The following is a 17,308-nucleotide window of genomic DNA, read 5'->3' as shown; positions in this document are numbered from 1 at the left end:
CTTGTCACTCCAGCCAGCTCTCTTTCTGCCTCCCTAATTAACAGGGAGTGGACAACAGCTGTTTGCAGCCTGGAGGCTTGGAAGCTCTCAGCACAACAAGAGGCCAAGCCTGCTATGCGCTATGCGCAGGACCAACCATGCATTGGCAGAGCTGCTGATGCATGTAACAGTTTTGGCTGCAGGAATGGAGTTGACACCCAAGAGGAAACTGGGCGGCTGAAATCATGGAACCAGTATACACCCCAATGACCAAACCTGGAAGCCTTGAGGCAAGAGGAAGATGTCACAGCAGATGTAGCTGGCTAACTACTGAAGGGTGACTAAAAGTGTTGGGGAAGATTAAGGCTGGTCTCACCATACAACATACAAGAAACAGAATAATGATAGGCACAGAGAATAAGATCCCGCTAGATCAACCTGGTAACCTCCAGACGTTTTCATCTACAACTTCCCTAAGACCCAGCCAGCACAGCTGAGGGTCAAGGAATGATGGGAGTTGCAGTCCGACAACATTAAGAGAAAACTAGGTTAGGGGACACTAGAGAAATGGGAAGAGGTCATAGTTTGGTGATAAGAGCACCTGCTTTGCACGCATAAGGTCCCAGGTTCAATCCCCAATGGCATCTCCACGCAGGAATGGGAATGTGCCTGAAACCCTGGCGTACTGCTGCCACTCAGTGTAGACAATGCTAAGCTAGGTGGGGATCAAGGATCTGAGTCGCTATAAGGCAGCTTTCTAAGTGAGTGCTGACTGGGTGCTAAGATTTGAAGTTAGGCAGGCCTGGACTCGCCTGACTCTGTTCCCTGGTCAACTGCAGAGAATTTGTTACTTAAAGGCAACCATGCAGGTGAGGATTTACCAGCCTGAATGAGCACTGCAGGAGCAGTCCAGGCATTTCTTACAGCTGTGATTCACCTAAAGCTCCAGGCAGTATCTTAGTATCTTCTCCGACTGGGCTTGCTCATTCAAAGAAGATAACCATCCTGCTGCGAGAGAGTGAGTGAGTGAGAGACAGAGACACAGACAAAGAGAAAGGTATATATTCTCAGGCAAAGATTAGTGGAATATTATGCAGCACAACATTCATTTGTCAACTTACAAGAAAATTATGCACTTGATCTCCATTCAAGGCAGGAAATTTCTGCTTAGGTAGCCATCCAAATAGCAATGCTGTCTATCTGGTATGGGCCTTGAAAGCAGAGAATGACAGGAAGCCTATCAAGCGTGTCTGTCTATCTCCTAACAGGAAGGGATCTGTTGATCTTGGAACTGGTGCAGAGCAAGATAACAGGGAGCTGCTTTATACCAAGTCAGTCCATTGGGTCCATCTAGCTCCATAATGTCTACACATTGTGGCTTAGGGCCCTAGTATTTACGGGACCGCCTCTCCTGGTATGCCCCCGCAGAGGACCTTAAGGTCATGAATAACCATAGTTTAGAGGTCCCGGGTCCTAAGGAAGTCAGACAATCCTCCACCAGGGCCAGGGCCTTTTCAGTGATGGCTCTGACCTAGTGGAATGCTCTGTCCCATGAGACTAGGGCCCTTCAGGATTTAATCTCCTTCCGTCTGGCCTGTAAGACAGAGCTATTCCGCCTGGCCTTTAATTTGTACTCAGCCTGATCTTTTATTTCCCTTCTCTTTCCTCCCCCTCCCCTTTTATGAGGACTACCTGCTCTGAGACCCCACAGCTAATTCTCCCCTGGCCGCCTCGCTGGCCCAAGTAGGACTAATTCAGCCAGCTAGCCCTGGTGACTATCTAATGTTTATTGGATGGATTTCCCCCAAATTGATTTTTGAACTTTGAATTTTATTGTTATTCATGCTTTTATACTGTATTTTATGCTGCTTCTATGGTGTATTACAATTAAGTGCTTTAAATTTGTTGTTTGCCGCCCTGAGCCTGGTTTTCTGAACAGGGAATAGCGGGGTAGAAATAAATTATCATTATTATTATGCCTGGCAGCAGCTCTCCAGGGTTTCAGGAAGGGCACATTCCTAGCCCTACGTGGAGATGTTGTTGGGGACTGAACCTGGGACGTTCTGCATGAAAGACAGATGATCTACCACCAAGTTGCAGACCTTCCCCTAGATGGAGTGGGTGATTCACAGAATGAGACCACTGGACCTCCTAGTTCAGTATTGTCTGCACTGACTTGCAGCAGCTCTACAGGGTTTCAAAGAAGAGTCTGTCTTAATCCTACCCAAAAATGTTGGGTACTGAACCTTGAACCTTCTGCATCCAAAGCTGGTCCTTCCCATCACCAGAAACACCAACACCTAGTGTGAGCTGGAAAGCTTTGAATTCAAATCTCAATTCAGCTGCTATGGGTGGCTTCAGGCAAGTAATACTTTCTCCCTTTGCTAAAATGATTATTTAAAATCTGTCATACGTTTTACCTATTCAAAATAATTATGCTATTATTTTTTAATGCTGCAAGCCACCTTACTTAATAATTTATTTATTTCACAAAAATTATATACCACTTGACTGTAAAAAAAACCCCAAACCCTTCATCAGTTACAAAAGAACAGCTAAAACATCTATTTAAAACAGTTAAAAATTATTAAAATTGGTGATAAACTGCTGTGTCATCTGGGTCTGTCAGGCCAAGGTGCTGCTCAGAAGAGACCGAAACCAAGCTGGAGAGTGCTCCCCCCCCCCCCCGCAATTCCATTTACAATTAAAAAAAGGAAAATCAGGTGTAAATGGTTAGAACACATAGAAGATAGAAGGGATAACTGATCAGGAAAGTGCTGGTACAAGATTACTTAGCATTGCTTATTCTAAATAGATTCTCCACATTTATTCTCTAATCTACACTATAATCCTGAAGCAAGAGAGAGAGAGAGGAGAGATGCAGCTGTTGTGTTTTGCTGCCAGCCAGTGAAGGCGGTAACCACTTCCTATTGATGCTGAGGATTTCCCGAGATTTCTCCACACATCCCTCCCGCTTCATGTGGCTTACTCATAAGGAACAGCTGCTCTGGCAAGGGTCAGAATCAACATGCAACTTCCTTGCTTAAATATAAATCAATGTATTAGAACGCAAAGGGGGAAGTCAAAACCTTCCTCCCTTAAAACAATCCAGATCCTAGGTCGGGTTTGTGTGTGTGTGTGTCTTGCAACCCTGGCTTCCTGCCATCAGCGCTCCCTTCGAGGAAACAGTTACACCCTCTATACAACTGGAGAAAAGGAAGAGAGCTGAAAGGGAAAATGTTTTAGACAGGTTTCCCAGGGTAAGAAGACATCCGAAAGTCCCTTGAGTGTGACCGATATTGTTTCCAGCATAAGAATAATATCTCAGAAACACACACACACTCCAGATGGCAAAAAACAAAACCGAAAACAAAACAGTTTCCTTCTCTACTGTTCAAAATTCACACAAGAAAATTCCTCTACTCTCTTAGCAAAGACATTAGTCTTAGCAAATTTTACAGAGCAGATAGAGCTCAAGCAGCACAGGACATACTTTGCATATACAGGATCCCAAGTTCCACACCCAGCATCTTCAGGCAGAGCTGAGAAAGAGACATAGCCACACACACGAAATCCTGGAGAAATGATGCCAGCCAATGTTGACAATTCTGAGGTACGTGGACCTATGGTCTGATGTATTGTAAGTTAGTTTAAGCCCTGGCGCAACTCCAGGGGTTCTTGGGGACAACCTACAATTTTAGTTGTTGTATGTGTCCCCCCTGCTACTGTCCAGCTTTCACTGCCCCCCACAGGGCATCACCGCCTTACCTCTGGCACTCAGGCACTCTAGTGGCAACTGAGCCTGGGTCTGCACCTCTGCTTCAAGGCCTCTAATAGGGCCATGACACCATGTCACTGTGACGTCTTCACAACGCAGCGTGGCACGTGCACAAGGGCACTCATGGTGTGCGGCCCAAGTTGGCCCTACTGAAGCCCTCTGTTCCTGACTGGCAACAGATTCAATTTGAAACTGTTATTTACCACAGCTTGAGTAGGCTTGCATTTAGCCACTTGCCTGGTCACCTGTGACACTTTATGCATTTGCCTTCCATAACATGGTACCCTCCAGGTGTTTTGTTTCCAGGCATGAGTCTACCTTCCTTGTCTGATGGGGTTCAGGAGGAAGGCACTCCTCTTTTACAATGAAAACTTTGGTGGGAGTTTCCCATATAGGGAGCTCCCTCTTCACCAATAATAACTTTCACAGTCCTCCTGTGCTTTCTCCCACTTACTACACTGATAACTAGATGGGGAAAGGACTTTGGGGAAACTCTATGAACAACAATAGACAAGCTGGAATGTGTGCAGAGGAGGGCAACAAAGATTATCAAGGGTCTGGAAACCAAGCTTTATGAGGAATGGTTGAGGAAGTTGGGTATGTTTAGCCTGGAAAAGAGGAGACTGAGAGATGTGATCACCATCATCAAATATATCAAGGGCTGTCGCGTGGAAAATGGAACAAGCTTAATTTCTCCTGCTCTGGAGGGTAGGACTCAAACCAATGGATTCAAGCTATAAGAAAGGAGATTCTGACTAAACATCAGGAAGAGCTTTCTGACAGTAATAGGTGTTCAACAGTTGAATGGTCTCCCTTGGGGACTCTTCTTCCTTGGAGGTTTTTAAGCAGAGGTTGTATGGTCATCTGCCATGGATGCTTTAGTTGAGATTCCTGAAATGCAGGGGGTTGGAATATGTGACCCTCAGTGTCCTTTCCAACTCTACAATTCTATGATCTTATAACTACAGTTCCCATCAGGTCCAGCCAGCAGAGTCTTCTCCCTGCTTGGAGTTGGACGGAACACACACACCCTGTTATGCTGAGTCCAGCGCAACTGCAAGGATCCTGCCAGTTCCCTCCAGCTTATAATACTAGAAATCAAGATCACCAAATGAAACTGAATAGGGGAAGATTCATGGCTACTGAAATAAATACTTTCACACAGCACATAGCTAAACTATGAAACTCACTCCCACAAGATGTTGTGACAGCCAGAAACTTGGATGGCTTTAAAGGTGGATTAGATCATGGAAGAAGAAGTCTATCAATGTCTACTAGCCATGATGACTATGTTCTAAATCGAATACAAGTTGCTGGAAATCACAAGTGGGGAGAAAGCTCTTGAAATCGGGTCCTGCTTGTGGGCTTCCCATTGAGGCACCCAGCTGGCCACTGTGAGACCAAGATGCTGGGCTAAATGGTCCATTGGCCTGATCCTGACAACTTCTCTTATGCTATGTTCTTATGGACTTTTGGCCTGATGCAGCAGGACTCTTACGTTCTTAAGCTGTCTTGCAGAGGAGCCTGTCCAATATCACTTAATGCCTCATTGGGCAACAACTCAAAAGCCTGACAGTGACTCCAAAGGACTCCTGCAAGGCTGCCTGAAACATAGTTTTGGTGACCATTGGTCGTATTTTTAACAGAAAACACATCCATCACCCATGACATGTGCATACAAAAATGTTTGCTAATCAAGTTGTGCCCTTTCAGCTCAGGATGGAAAATCCACAGCCTCTTGCTGAACCACTGACCGCCTCTGGCAACACAAGCTCCCAGAATGTCCACAGATGCAGACGGCTACAAGGATTGAGCAAGGATGGCTTGGCCCAAAACTCAATCCTTTCCGGAGTCTGGGTATCCAAGTCGAGACACAGCACACAAAGGACTCCTTGTAAAACCCAGACCCACTCACAATGCAGCCACAGTCGCCCAGAGTTATCAGGACAAACATTATGACATTAAATGGCATCTGTTGAATCAACTGAAATGACAAGAGAGGCTTTATTATTATTATTATTATAAAAAGAACAGCCTCACAACTCGCCATGGAGAGAGTGCTCCAAGTGCTGTGACAAGAGAGTCAAGCTGTGGCACAAAGGCATCCTCAACGCCACTCAGAGACGACACTGAAAAGTTGCCTTCACAAACACTACCAGTCCTGAACCAGACAGCCATCAGCAGCCTGGTGTCCTCCAGATGTTTGGGACTACAACTCCCATCAGCCTCAGGTGACACAGCCATGCTGAAGAGCACTAGTTTGGCAGACCAACCAGTCCTCATGTCTTGCCCTGCACATCTGTGTGCCCTGCATATCTGTGTGCTGTGATGAGGAAGAGGACACTGATTCCCAAATGATGCACCAAGGGAAGCTAGTGCGTCATGAGAAATGCATTCCCATTATACAGGGATATGGAACTCATGGCCCTGCAGATGTCAATGAACTCCCCTCTCATTAGCCCCAGTCAGTAAGGCTGATGGTAGGGGATGGTGAGAGGTGGAGTCTAACAATAGCTGGAAGGCTACAGTTTCCCCATTCCTGCCTTTTAAAAAAAGTAACAACTCCTGAGCTCAAAGAATGCATTATTCCGTGTTCTGACCTCATTCACTCCCCAAACAAACCTTTTGATGCAAGCTTATCAAGGGTGGAACCCTGACCTTCAGGCTCTTTTTCTCCAGGAGATTAGTCTAAGGATGTGGAGCAGGAGAAGTAATTGTCCTCAGTGGTATATAAGAAAGCAGAAACACTTAGGTAAAAGAAGCCCACTGTGGCAGTATCAATTTGACCCAAGGATGTTGTTTCTAGCTCAGAAGTCCTAGAGAAACCTAAATCCCCATCAGAAACAACTGCTAAAGCAGGCTTGGCCCCTTTAAATGAAGATCCTCCTCCCACTGAAGGAGGAGCCAGCAGCTAAGACAGGGCTTCAGCTTTTATTTAAGGCTCAGTGGGGGAAAACTGCTGCTGAAGCAACATCTAAGCTCGGCTGTCATGGAGGCGCCAGCCTGAGTCTTTTATCTGTCCTGAATTTACAACATTGAGCTTCACTGAATGTCCATTAGTTCTGGTGGGGAGAGGGAGAGGGAGAAGGTTTTCCCTATCCACTGTCTCCAGGCAATGCATAATTTTATAAACTTCTATCTTAGCACCTCTAACTTTCCTTTTCTCTAAATCTGCAAGTCCCAAACACTGCAACCTTTCTTCATAGTGGAGTCACTTGCTTGTTTTGGATGCCCTCTTCTGAACTTCTTGTTCCAACTCTATAATACCCTTTTTTGAGGTGAGCCCAGTGTTAGAAAATCAGATGTACAAGCTATGCACCAAATGGCTCCTTAAATCAGGGTTACAGTCACCAAAAAGAAAGTCGTATTGATCAATAAGATTTTTTGATTCCTAAAAATTCATTCAAAGTGTGCAGATAAAATATAACCTATAGAGGCTTCTCCAGGGTTCCAGTCAGAGGACATTCCCAGCCCTGCCTGGAGATGCCAGGGGTTGAACCTGGATGCTCTACCATTGAGTTACAGCCCTTTGCAAAGTCATACTCAAATTACTCATCAAGGCTTTTATGCACATGTACAGAACTTAAGACGTTTGTTGGCTTCAGTTGGGAGTGGGGGCTGCAACAGCTGCCAGGGTTTGTGGGATTAAAATAAGGGTCCAATAAGGTTGCCTCAGCTTCCCGCTGAGGCTGCCAAAGGCATCCCAGGCTGTTGCTTTCCCCAAACATCTTAGCTAGAGGCACACCCTTCACTCACCAAAGGTGTCAGCTTTCCAAGAGATTCCTCAGCTGCTCAAGGGTTGCATTCAAGGGAACGCTCTGGCTTTAATTGGTTCAACACATCTGTAAAGCTGAATGCTTTAGATTCCTGCTTATTTTTCCAGTTAGGCACAAGCACTGATGATTGAGCAGAGGTTTGTTTTATTTCATTGCTTTGATGGCCTAGTCAACCATCCATTGTCACTGTTCACTATTTCATCAGTAGGGCAAAGCTGCAGGAGGGCTCCAGGCAAGCAAAATGTAGTCCCTCTCAGACAAAAAACGTGAGTTTCTCGTAAAGGCAGGGGCTAACTAGCATTTCAACAATACACTTGTGGTCAGAACTGCATGTACCCCCTGCTGTAAAGAACAAAGTCATTTTTATTTATCTGTTTTATTTTCTGCTGCTGGTAGTATAAATTATACAAATTCATTTCGTCTACATACATGTAATCTCTTTTGCTTCTCTCAGTCATGAAAGGAGGTCAAGGAATTAAAAGGGCACTGAAGGACCTTAAATTTAAAAAAAAGCAATTTAAGTGCAGAATCTTATCCTTGTTTGTATCTGTAATGGATTAGAAGTTGTTTTCATACATGTTTTTCATTTTTGGTGTTTTTACCAGCAAGAGCTTGGAGATGTACGGGAAGTGATTCATAAATGAAATGAATAAATACATAAAATCTTTAGCTACCTTGGAAACCTTCAGGTGGAAAACATATCATATTACATACCTAGTGTTCTTCAACTGTGGGTCCCCAGATGTGGGTGGACTACATCTTCCACCATCCTTGAACACTGGGTTAAGCTGGCTGTGGATGATGGGAGTTGTAATTCACCCAGAACTGGGGACATCATATGCCATCACCCTGCTTGCCCCACACCAATCTAGTCCTAAGCACGTTGCTCCACTTGAGCAGCAAACTCCTTCACAAACACTGTGCCAAGAATGGCAGCCTAATGCAAGCCAAAAGAAAGAGAGAATGATGTCATGCCCTGCTCCAGTTTAGACAGATGAGTACATTGCTAAATCAACTTGTTTACAATGGTCTAATTGCCCCCGCACCGGCAAGGAAGTGTAGCCCTGAGGGACAATTACCACCCACGCCACCGCCCTTTTTGAGCTGTCTCCCAAACTTCTCTCCTGGGAGAAAAAAAATACTGAGTAGAGAAAGCATGCAAAGATGTGTCTATTATTGTGCCTTAGAAGCTTCCCTGCCTCCACCCATTTCAATTAACAGCAGGAACAGTTAAACTGGTAGCCTGAGGGCCAGAGCCAGTCTTGGAAGCTGTTTTATTTACTACCCACCACCCACGGTTGGTGGCATTACCAAATCTTACTCAAGGTGCAGTTAAAAGGGGAGGAACCATGTGAATGAGTCAGAATAAAGAAATAAAAATCAGATAATGGATCAGGGTAGGGAAGACCTATTTATTTAAAGCATGTTTAGTTCATTCCTCTAGCAAAAATAAAAAAGGGGGAGAGGTCCTAAGGCAGTTTACAAATGTTAGTGATAAAACAGTCCTTGCCCTCAGGTTTAGAATCTAAAAGACATGACACAAAAGGAAAAGTGACTGTGAGGGGAAACCCCAGGCACAAAATTGACACTAGCATAGTTCTTCCTGTATGATCATATGAAGTTCCTACATTACTACTGAAGAATGAGGAGAATCCTGGAACGCTACTGATAGCTGGGATAGAACAGTCAGCCAGTTGACTCTTATTCAAGGAGCAGGGACCAGATCAAGACTCATCCATCCCTACCTCTCAGACCCATGAGGTGGGTGTGCGTCTTCCCTAAAGGTGACAGGAATGCCAGGTCAGAACTGACTGGTAAAATGCCTATAATGTCTTCCACCTATTCAGATCAAATGATCTGTCCTCAACACAGTTTATTTCCAAAGTACTCCTTGTAAACACCAAGTGCTGATCCTTCAGTCATCTGTTTCCCAGTTTCCATTCCTTACAGCTTTATTTTAAGATTGCAGAATGTTTCCAAACAATTCTTTTTCTAAGTCAAACTTAGTTTCCAAACAAAATCACTTAACACAATCCGGCTGCTCTAAGAATGTTTGTTTGTCTCACTGGAAGCTCAACAGTTGGGTGGTTTCTAAACATGTGTGGAATTTGGTTGCTGTGGAAGAATCTGAACTCTCCTCCTTTCCCGCAATCCCCCCCCCACCAAATTCCACAAATTCTTCAGGACTTCAAGACTAAGATTTTTGGTGGTGTTTCCAAAATAAGAGGAGCAAGGGAGAAGAGGCTCCTTCTATGCAAATTGGGAGATCAGACTTCTGGGACAACAGTTAGAGGCAAAAGGGTGTGTGGGTCTCTAAAAACATAAGAATATAAGAGCCCTGCTGGATCAGGCCAACGGCCCTTCTAGTACAGTATCCTGTTCTCACAGCGGCCAACCAGATGCCTGCAGGAAAAACACAAGCAGGACCCCAGCACAAGAGCCCTCTTCCCTCCTGTGGTTTCTAGCAACTGGTATTAAGAAGAATTACTGTCTACACACACACACACACACACACACACACACACACACACACCCTTCACAGTTACCTGGATATTTTTTATTATGGGCCGCACATTTGGAAACAAGGAACAAATTGAACATTGCCCCTCAACTTTCAGTTTCTCATCTGTAAACAGAAATCTGATGAGCCCACCTTCTAGGAAGGTCAGGCTGTTAGTACTTTCTGCCCCACTTTCCCAATTATTTAGAGGGTCTGCTAACTGCTTGGCACCAAGCAATTCTGTGTGCCCGGGCACTAAGTCCCTAAACATTCAGGCCAAGTCATTTCAAGTCTCTCCACAGGTATCCCCCAGCTACTGGAAGTTACCAGCACAGATGAATAATTCACCTTACAGCTGCTTCTAATGTCAGACAACTGGCAATGCAGACTCTGAACCATGCATTTTTCAGAGAGGTGGAAAATAAGACCTGCTAAAACATGCAATAGCTAGTGGTACTTATGTAATCTCTCTCTTAAAAAGAAAAAAGAAAAGAATCCTGGTTTCTGAGGTCAATTAAACTTGGATACGTTTGGGGACATCTTGGGATCAAAGCTGTTAGACGACAACCGCTCAAGATGCAGTGTCAGGTGAGGTGATCTGGTGCTTAAGTGTTCTTGACATGTCTCCACTGAAGGCCCACAAAACCCATCCCTCACCCATTCGCTCTTCTCAACCAAGGAAGAGAAACTCTAGGAGCCCAAACTTTAATTTCTAAGTCCTCGTGGCTACAAAGCTGTTTCGAAATATAATGGCTATAAATAAATGAACAGTACAGTTTTGCAATTGTCCACCAAAATGACTGCTTCTCAGACATATCTATGTATAGAATGTATTTGTGGCAAATCAGCAGCTTGAAAGGGAAGGCAAAAACATTGCAGAATAACTTCCTGTTCTGGTCCCTTGAAGGCAATTCTTACTCACTATGGGTGACAAGCATGAATTAGGGGTGCTCAATAGAGGAAGTTGCCTGATAAAGAGCCAGCCCCTCAGCCCATCTAGCTAAGTATTGTCTACAATGACTGGTCGTAGCTCTCCATGGTTTCAGGCAAGGAGTCTTTTCCAGCCAAACCTGGAGCAGTTGAACCTGGGACCTTTTGCATGCAAAGCATGTTCTCTACCACTGCACAATGGCCTTTCCCTGAGTAAAGTAAAAGTCTAGTCCTCAAGGTTCTGAATATAGGGATGAATTAAATAAGAACATAGGTTCATTTACACAATATTGTCTGCACCAGCTGGGAGCAGCTCCCCAGGGTTTCAGGCAAGGAGTCTTTCCCAGCCCTACCTGGAGATGCCAATGTGGGCCGAACCTGAGACTGCCTGTAGGACATAATATTCAAATGGAAGACTGGGAAAAACTATGGAAAGTAAATTTAAAATTTACCAATTGTATATTATTAAGAGAGAATTACATGAAGATGATGTTTCGATGGTATATTGCACCCGCTAAAATGGCAAAAATGTATAGAACAGGCTCCAATAAGTGTTGGAAGTGTAAAGAAAAAGAAGGCACATTCTTTCATATGTGGTGGAATTGTAAAATAATTAAAAAGTATTGGGAAAAGATTTATAATGAATTGAAAAGAATGTTTAAGATAACTTTTGTTAAACGACCAGAAGCCTTTTTATTAGGCAGTTCAGGTCAAGATATGCCAAAAGAGAAGAAAAAACTGTTCATGCACGCTACAACAGTGGCTAAGATGGAAAAGCGAAGAACAATGGCAAGAAAAACTGATGGAATATGCTGAAATGGCAAAGCTAACTGAAAGACTCTGAGACAAAGACAATAGAGATTTTAAAGAAGATTGGGAACCATTTATGCTGTATTTACAGAATCAATGTAAAGAAATGGACTTACTAGCAGGGTCTGAGTAAACACTTACAATTAATAATATAAACATAGAAGCTATAAAGATGAGGTTAAAATGATAATAATATAACAACATTCAATTTATGGATATAATATTGAAGTATAGTATTGTAAGCAGGACAAGTTTATATGTAAAAAAACCAGAAGGGGAAGTTGAGGGAAGTCATGGGGTGGGGAGTGGGGAATTTAGTATGCTATTATTTGTTATGATGTAATTGTGATAAAATAATAATAATGTAAAATTCAAAAAAAATATTTTTTTGGGGGGGGGGGAGAACCTGAGGCTGCCTGCATACAAGGCAGATGTTCACAGAGCTAAGGCCCTTCCCCTAACGAAACTGACTAGCAATGCATCCTGGATCAGTTTCTCCTTCTACAACTGGGAATGGAAGGGCACCCCAACTCAAGTGAGCTGTCAGTTCCAGTTCTGATCATGCATTCACCCATCCCAAGAACACTGAGAACACCACAATCCTTATCTTAGGAAGGGGACCATGTGGGTAGCAGCTAAAAGCTCTTTCTTAGAAGAGGAAAGGTCTACCCAAACCGAACCCTCTATTCCCCATGACAGTACAGTACTCTGAAAACAAAAGGTCACGCTCACAATGTCTCCACCTGCTAGGATCATGAGCAACAATTCTGATCATCCCTGGTCCAGTGGCATTTTGCACCAGGAAAGACAGATGCTAGAGCTGTATCAACCCCTATGATCTAAGGCAGGAGGAGCAATAAGAATTGTAAGGCACAATAGACACTAGATGTGCTTTGGGAACAAGGGTGGGGCACCCCTTGTGGTCTTGAACACATCAACCCCGCCAAAGCTCCTTCACAGCTCAGTATAGCCAATCCAAAAGATGTCTGGAAGTGCCTATGTTCCACTTATTAATGCCAACCTGCACGGCTTATCAAAGCAGTAGCACAAATTAAATGAAGATATGAATATGCAAATCAAGGGAAGATAAGAATATTCAAATGCAGCCACAGCTGGTCATATATTTTCAACACAGTTGTCATCTGTAAGACAAACTGCTTGGGCCCTTGCCTGCCCAATCCCCAATAAAATAAAAATATCTCTTGGGAAATAAATGATGAAAGCTGGGGGAGAGTGGAGGGCAGGAGGCAAAATGGCTTCCTATTTATTTCAGCATTTAAAGGCATTTGAACCCCTGCGTATCAGTGTCAAGTTTCCAAGCAACTAACAAACTCCACAAGGAATGGCCATGACATCTGGGGCTTTTGAGTTTAGAAAGGCGTGTTATGAGGAATGAGAAAAGGGATACAGAAAAGATTTCATCCCTCTCTTATAATAGTAGGACTCGAGGGCCATCCAATGAAGTTGAATGCAGGAAGATTCAGGAGAGCCAAAGGGCATCTAGCTGGTGAGAACAGGAAGGTGGACTAGATGGGCCACTGCCCTGATCCAGCAAACTGTTCTTATTTGCCAAGCATTTATAAAAAGTTGAAAATGCACAAAAACAAAACTGCAGAAGTAGCAACCAGGACAGTGACTTCAAAAGGTCAGAAAGCAAGCCTGCTAGAAGAAATGAGCCTTGCCTAGCCCAGCAAACTGTGAGCAAAAAGACAGAACTGGATGGATCTATCCTGAAAGGGATTCTCATGTTTTAGGCACCACTACAGAAAAGGCCCTGTTTCCTATGCTCCACCTGCTGTGCATCTTGTTGGCTACAGTTCAACTGAGCAAAACCTCCATCTTAAGACATAGGCAAGTTTATGGCTGTGTGGACTATCACCAATTTAAGGTGCCAACAGCTGGTGTTGAATGGTGTTGAATGGCTCAGGACCAACTCATGCCTTGACATCTGTAGGGGGTGGCCCTGTTCTTGGCACTCCCAAGAGAAGCAGTTCACTATGCAGTGATGTAAGGGCAGGGTCTTCACCGCAGCAGCACCCCAACTGTGGAACTTCCACCACTTGAAATATGACTGCTCCACTCCATATTAACCTTTCACTGCCATGTGAAGGCATATTTTTCCATTCAGTCTTTTGAGATGATAAGTAGGAAGAAAAGGCTGTATGACTGCCAGTTTTTAAAGAAGTATGCAAGACACTTCCTTCCAGTAGCACCTTAAAGACCAACTAAGTTAGTTCTTGGTATGAGCTTTCGTGTGCATGCACACTTCTTCAGACACTTCTTCAGGTATCTGAAGAAGTGTGCATGCACACGAAAGCTCATACCAAGAACTAACTTAGTTGGTCTTTAAGGTGCTACTGGAAGGAATTTTTTATTTTGACTATGGCAGACCAACACGGCTACCTATCTACTATGCAAGACACTGTCATTCGATTTTCTTTTCAGTTGTGGTTATGTGCTGTTGAATTTTATATGAGTGTTTGCACACCACCCTGATTTATATAGATGAAAGGTAGTCTAGAAATGAAAGGCCATAAACTAAGTAAATTGGGAGAAAACAATCCTTTCACAATACTTTTAAAGGCACATTGATATTTTACTGTGCTTGGACATGGTTCAGGTTCCCTACTCATCCACAAAAGCTCACTGGATGTTCTGGGGCAAGCCCTTGTCTCATGTTCACACATGCAGGCCTCACCATCTGATGCAAGGCATGTGTCAGTGTGCCATCACAGGTCGAACGCCACAGTGAGAACCTCCGCATCGCCTCAATGCATTCCATGGTGTCCCACTGGCACACTGAGTTGCAACTCATCAAGGAAGAGGAAACAGAAGGAGAAGAGGAGGTGGAGACAGAAAGTGAGCAAGTCTAAAGGGAAGATGAGAAGAAAGAGAAAGCAGTGAAGAAGCAGTATTTCAAAATAAAAAAGAAGTCTTGAGGAACCCTTTTCTGTTGAGATCTGCATGCCCTCAGACTGCATGCCACCCCCTTTTCTTTTTCAGCTACTCCTTTTCTCTCTCACTCCCCTCTTCCTGCTACTGGAGGAATAGGTTGCTCTTTGAGAGAGGTCCAAACTGAGCTTTTGCTGCTTCCATCATCCCATCTGATTCAGGTTCCCTCCCTCCAGACTGTTTTTCCTAGGCTCCTGCCCCCCACGAACCCCCCCATCAATGTTTACAGGGGAAGGGGACAATTCACCTGTCAATCACCTGACATCATTATGATGCCAGGTGATTTGACAGATGGCTTGCCCCACCCACACCCACCCTGGTCAAAAGTACCTTGCGCAGTGCTTCCCAAAGCACTTAGCAGCCGGTTGGTTAGCAGACACTTCAGAACTGCAGCATAAGGAGCTTTACTGGCCTCATGTTCAGCAAACCTCCAAGTTCAGGGCTGACAAAGTTACTTACTACAGGGATCAGCTTCCCCATGGGCTGTAGGGTGCCCACTCCTGATCTAAATGAGCACCTGGCTATATCCTGAATGGCTGACATTATTTAGGACACAGTGAAGTAGCATTTAATAATACAGCAAGGAGTTCAACCAAGAAAATATTACCTGTTCTACCTGGGAAAAGGAAAAGGCACAGACTAAGTAGTTCATGTACTGGTAGATGGCTTGCATGTGTTGTGCGACAGAGCCACTGGCTTCTACTAGTTCTTAGGGGAGGGAAGGCTGCAAAGCTTCCAAGTGCACACACAATGTATGGGCTCTTTGGGAAGAAAGAGTGGGGTAAAAATTTAATAAATAACAGACCCAGCACTCTCCTATATGGACAGCAAATTCCAAATATGACTTCACGTTTCCCATTTCTCTCTGAGATTCTGGAAATAATGATTGACCCCAAATGCAGAATGAACAACACCACCTACACCTTGAGGTAGAAGGCTAGAAAAGGATTATAACCTAAGAAGGCAATTCCTATACTGCATCCCTCATGGCTCATCTCCAGAGGAGGTTGCCTGATTTATCTCTGCATGAGTCATAGTGCTCTAAGGCAGCTTCCTTTCAATAAAGACCAACATCCTGGGTCAGCACATCACCCGCACTCCATGCATCAGCTTAGTGACAACATGCTTGAGATGGTGGAAAATGTTGTCTATCTGGGTTCCACCATAACCAGCAACCTTTCCATCGATGCTGAGATGGACAAGCATATTGGCAAGGGAATGACTTGCCTCTCCAAAAGGGTATGGGAGAATGTGATGCTAACAACCAATACTAAGATTAAGGTCTACCAGCCTTGCATGTTGAGCACACTGTTCTATGGAAGTGAGTCGTGGGTAACCTGCCAGGAGTGATGCCTCAATGCATCACATGGCATGTGATGTGCTCTCCCAAGATGTGCTCTCCCAAGCCAACATTCCTAGCATGTTCACACTTATGTTTCAGTGTGGTCTAGGCTGACTTGGTCATGTACACAGAATGAAAGATCACAGGATCCCCAAGGATGTGCTCTCCAGGGAGCATGCTTCAGGCACTAGGCCTGTTGGCAGACCAATTCTGCATTACAAAGATGTCCACAAACGTTGTATGAAGGCTGGCAACATTAACCCTGCCATATGGGAATTCCTTGCAGACGATTACAGTGCTTGGAGACAGACAGTCAGGTGATGTATCCACAGCAGTGACCAAAGGAGAAATGACTGGGAGGATCACAGAAAGAAAAAACACTATGGCTCACCTGTAGCAGCAAAACCAGATGCCTTCATCTGCCACAACTGCAACAAAACATGCCTCTCCTGTATCAATCTCTACAGCCACAGCAAGAGCTGTAACTCTCCAACAGTTTGACTTTACTCCCAAAGGCACACTCTTCCATTGTCTCCCAAGACGGACAGAGCAAAACAATAAGAAGACAAACAACTTCCATTATTGCAGACCACTGGCCAACATGAGCAAGGCTGATGGTAGCTGGAGTCCAGCAATACACGGAGGGCCATAATTTCCTCACACCTTGCTCTAAAAGTAAGCTTTTTTTAAGGATAAGAATGAAAATTGTCTGCAAATATCATTATTTTTAAATCAAGCTTCTCTTTTCAGAAGCTTGGAAAGCAGTGAGCTAGGCAGAAGCTTATGAGCCTGAACCTAGTGGGCACATCCTAGCTAAACTATTGATTTCCCCTTCAGCTTTTCCCTGCATGACAGTTGGCAATTTTTTAAAAAAAAAACAGAACTGGTTTCTAAATACAGAGTACATTCCTCAGGCTATTTTAATGCCATTCAGACCACAGACATGTACAGAGGTTCACTGGATTAGAAAACACACTTCAGAAAACTGTAAGAAATTCGCAAGGACGAAACAACCCACAGAAGGCACTAAATAAACTCCCGAGACCTTTCAATGCAATCAGTTGTTCATGACCATTGTACACAATGGATTGTTTGGGGTGTGTCTGTCCTTTTCTATGGATTTCAATTGCCATCAGCTTTGAATGGTTTTCTGGAAACACAGAATATGAATGGATAAATAAAGGAACCAGGGCTGAAGATAGTTGCAGAGTAATTAATGAATGGAATTAGTTCACAATTAT

The 17,308-nt window shown here is 44.1% G+C and overlaps 1 protein-coding gene and 1 long non-coding RNA gene across 12 annotated transcripts in view; one reads left to right on the top strand and one right to left on the bottom strand.

Moving 5' to 3' along the window:
- The window catches only part of LOC310698479, a 118,881-nt gene that overhangs the window by 10,367 nt on the left and 91,206 nt on the right, over positions 1-17,308 (top strand). The gene's annotated exons all lie outside the window — the stretch shown is intronic.
- The window catches only part of RAPGEF1 (Rap guanine nucleotide exchange factor 1), a 109,300-nt gene that overhangs the window by 80,550 nt on the left and 11,442 nt on the right, over positions 1-17,308 (bottom strand). Inside the window, exon 1 of one of the 11 annotated variants that reach the window (XM_083485515.1) lies at positions 14,472-14,488. The exons of the other annotated variants lie outside the window; for them this stretch is intronic. The gene's annotated coding sequence lies outside the window, so the exon portion shown is untranslated. Of the gene's footprint in view, positions 1-14,471; positions 14,489-17,308 lie in introns of those variants that run through there. 11 annotated transcript variants of the gene reach the window in all.

This window comes from Podarcis liolepis (assembly GCF_965112155.1).
Source record: "Podarcis liolepis genome assembly, chromosome: Z".
Lineage (NCBI taxonomy): Eukaryota > Metazoa > Chordata > Lepidosauria > Squamata > Lacertidae > Podarcis > Podarcis liolepis.
This window is presented reverse-complemented; position numbering and strand designations above follow the sequence as displayed.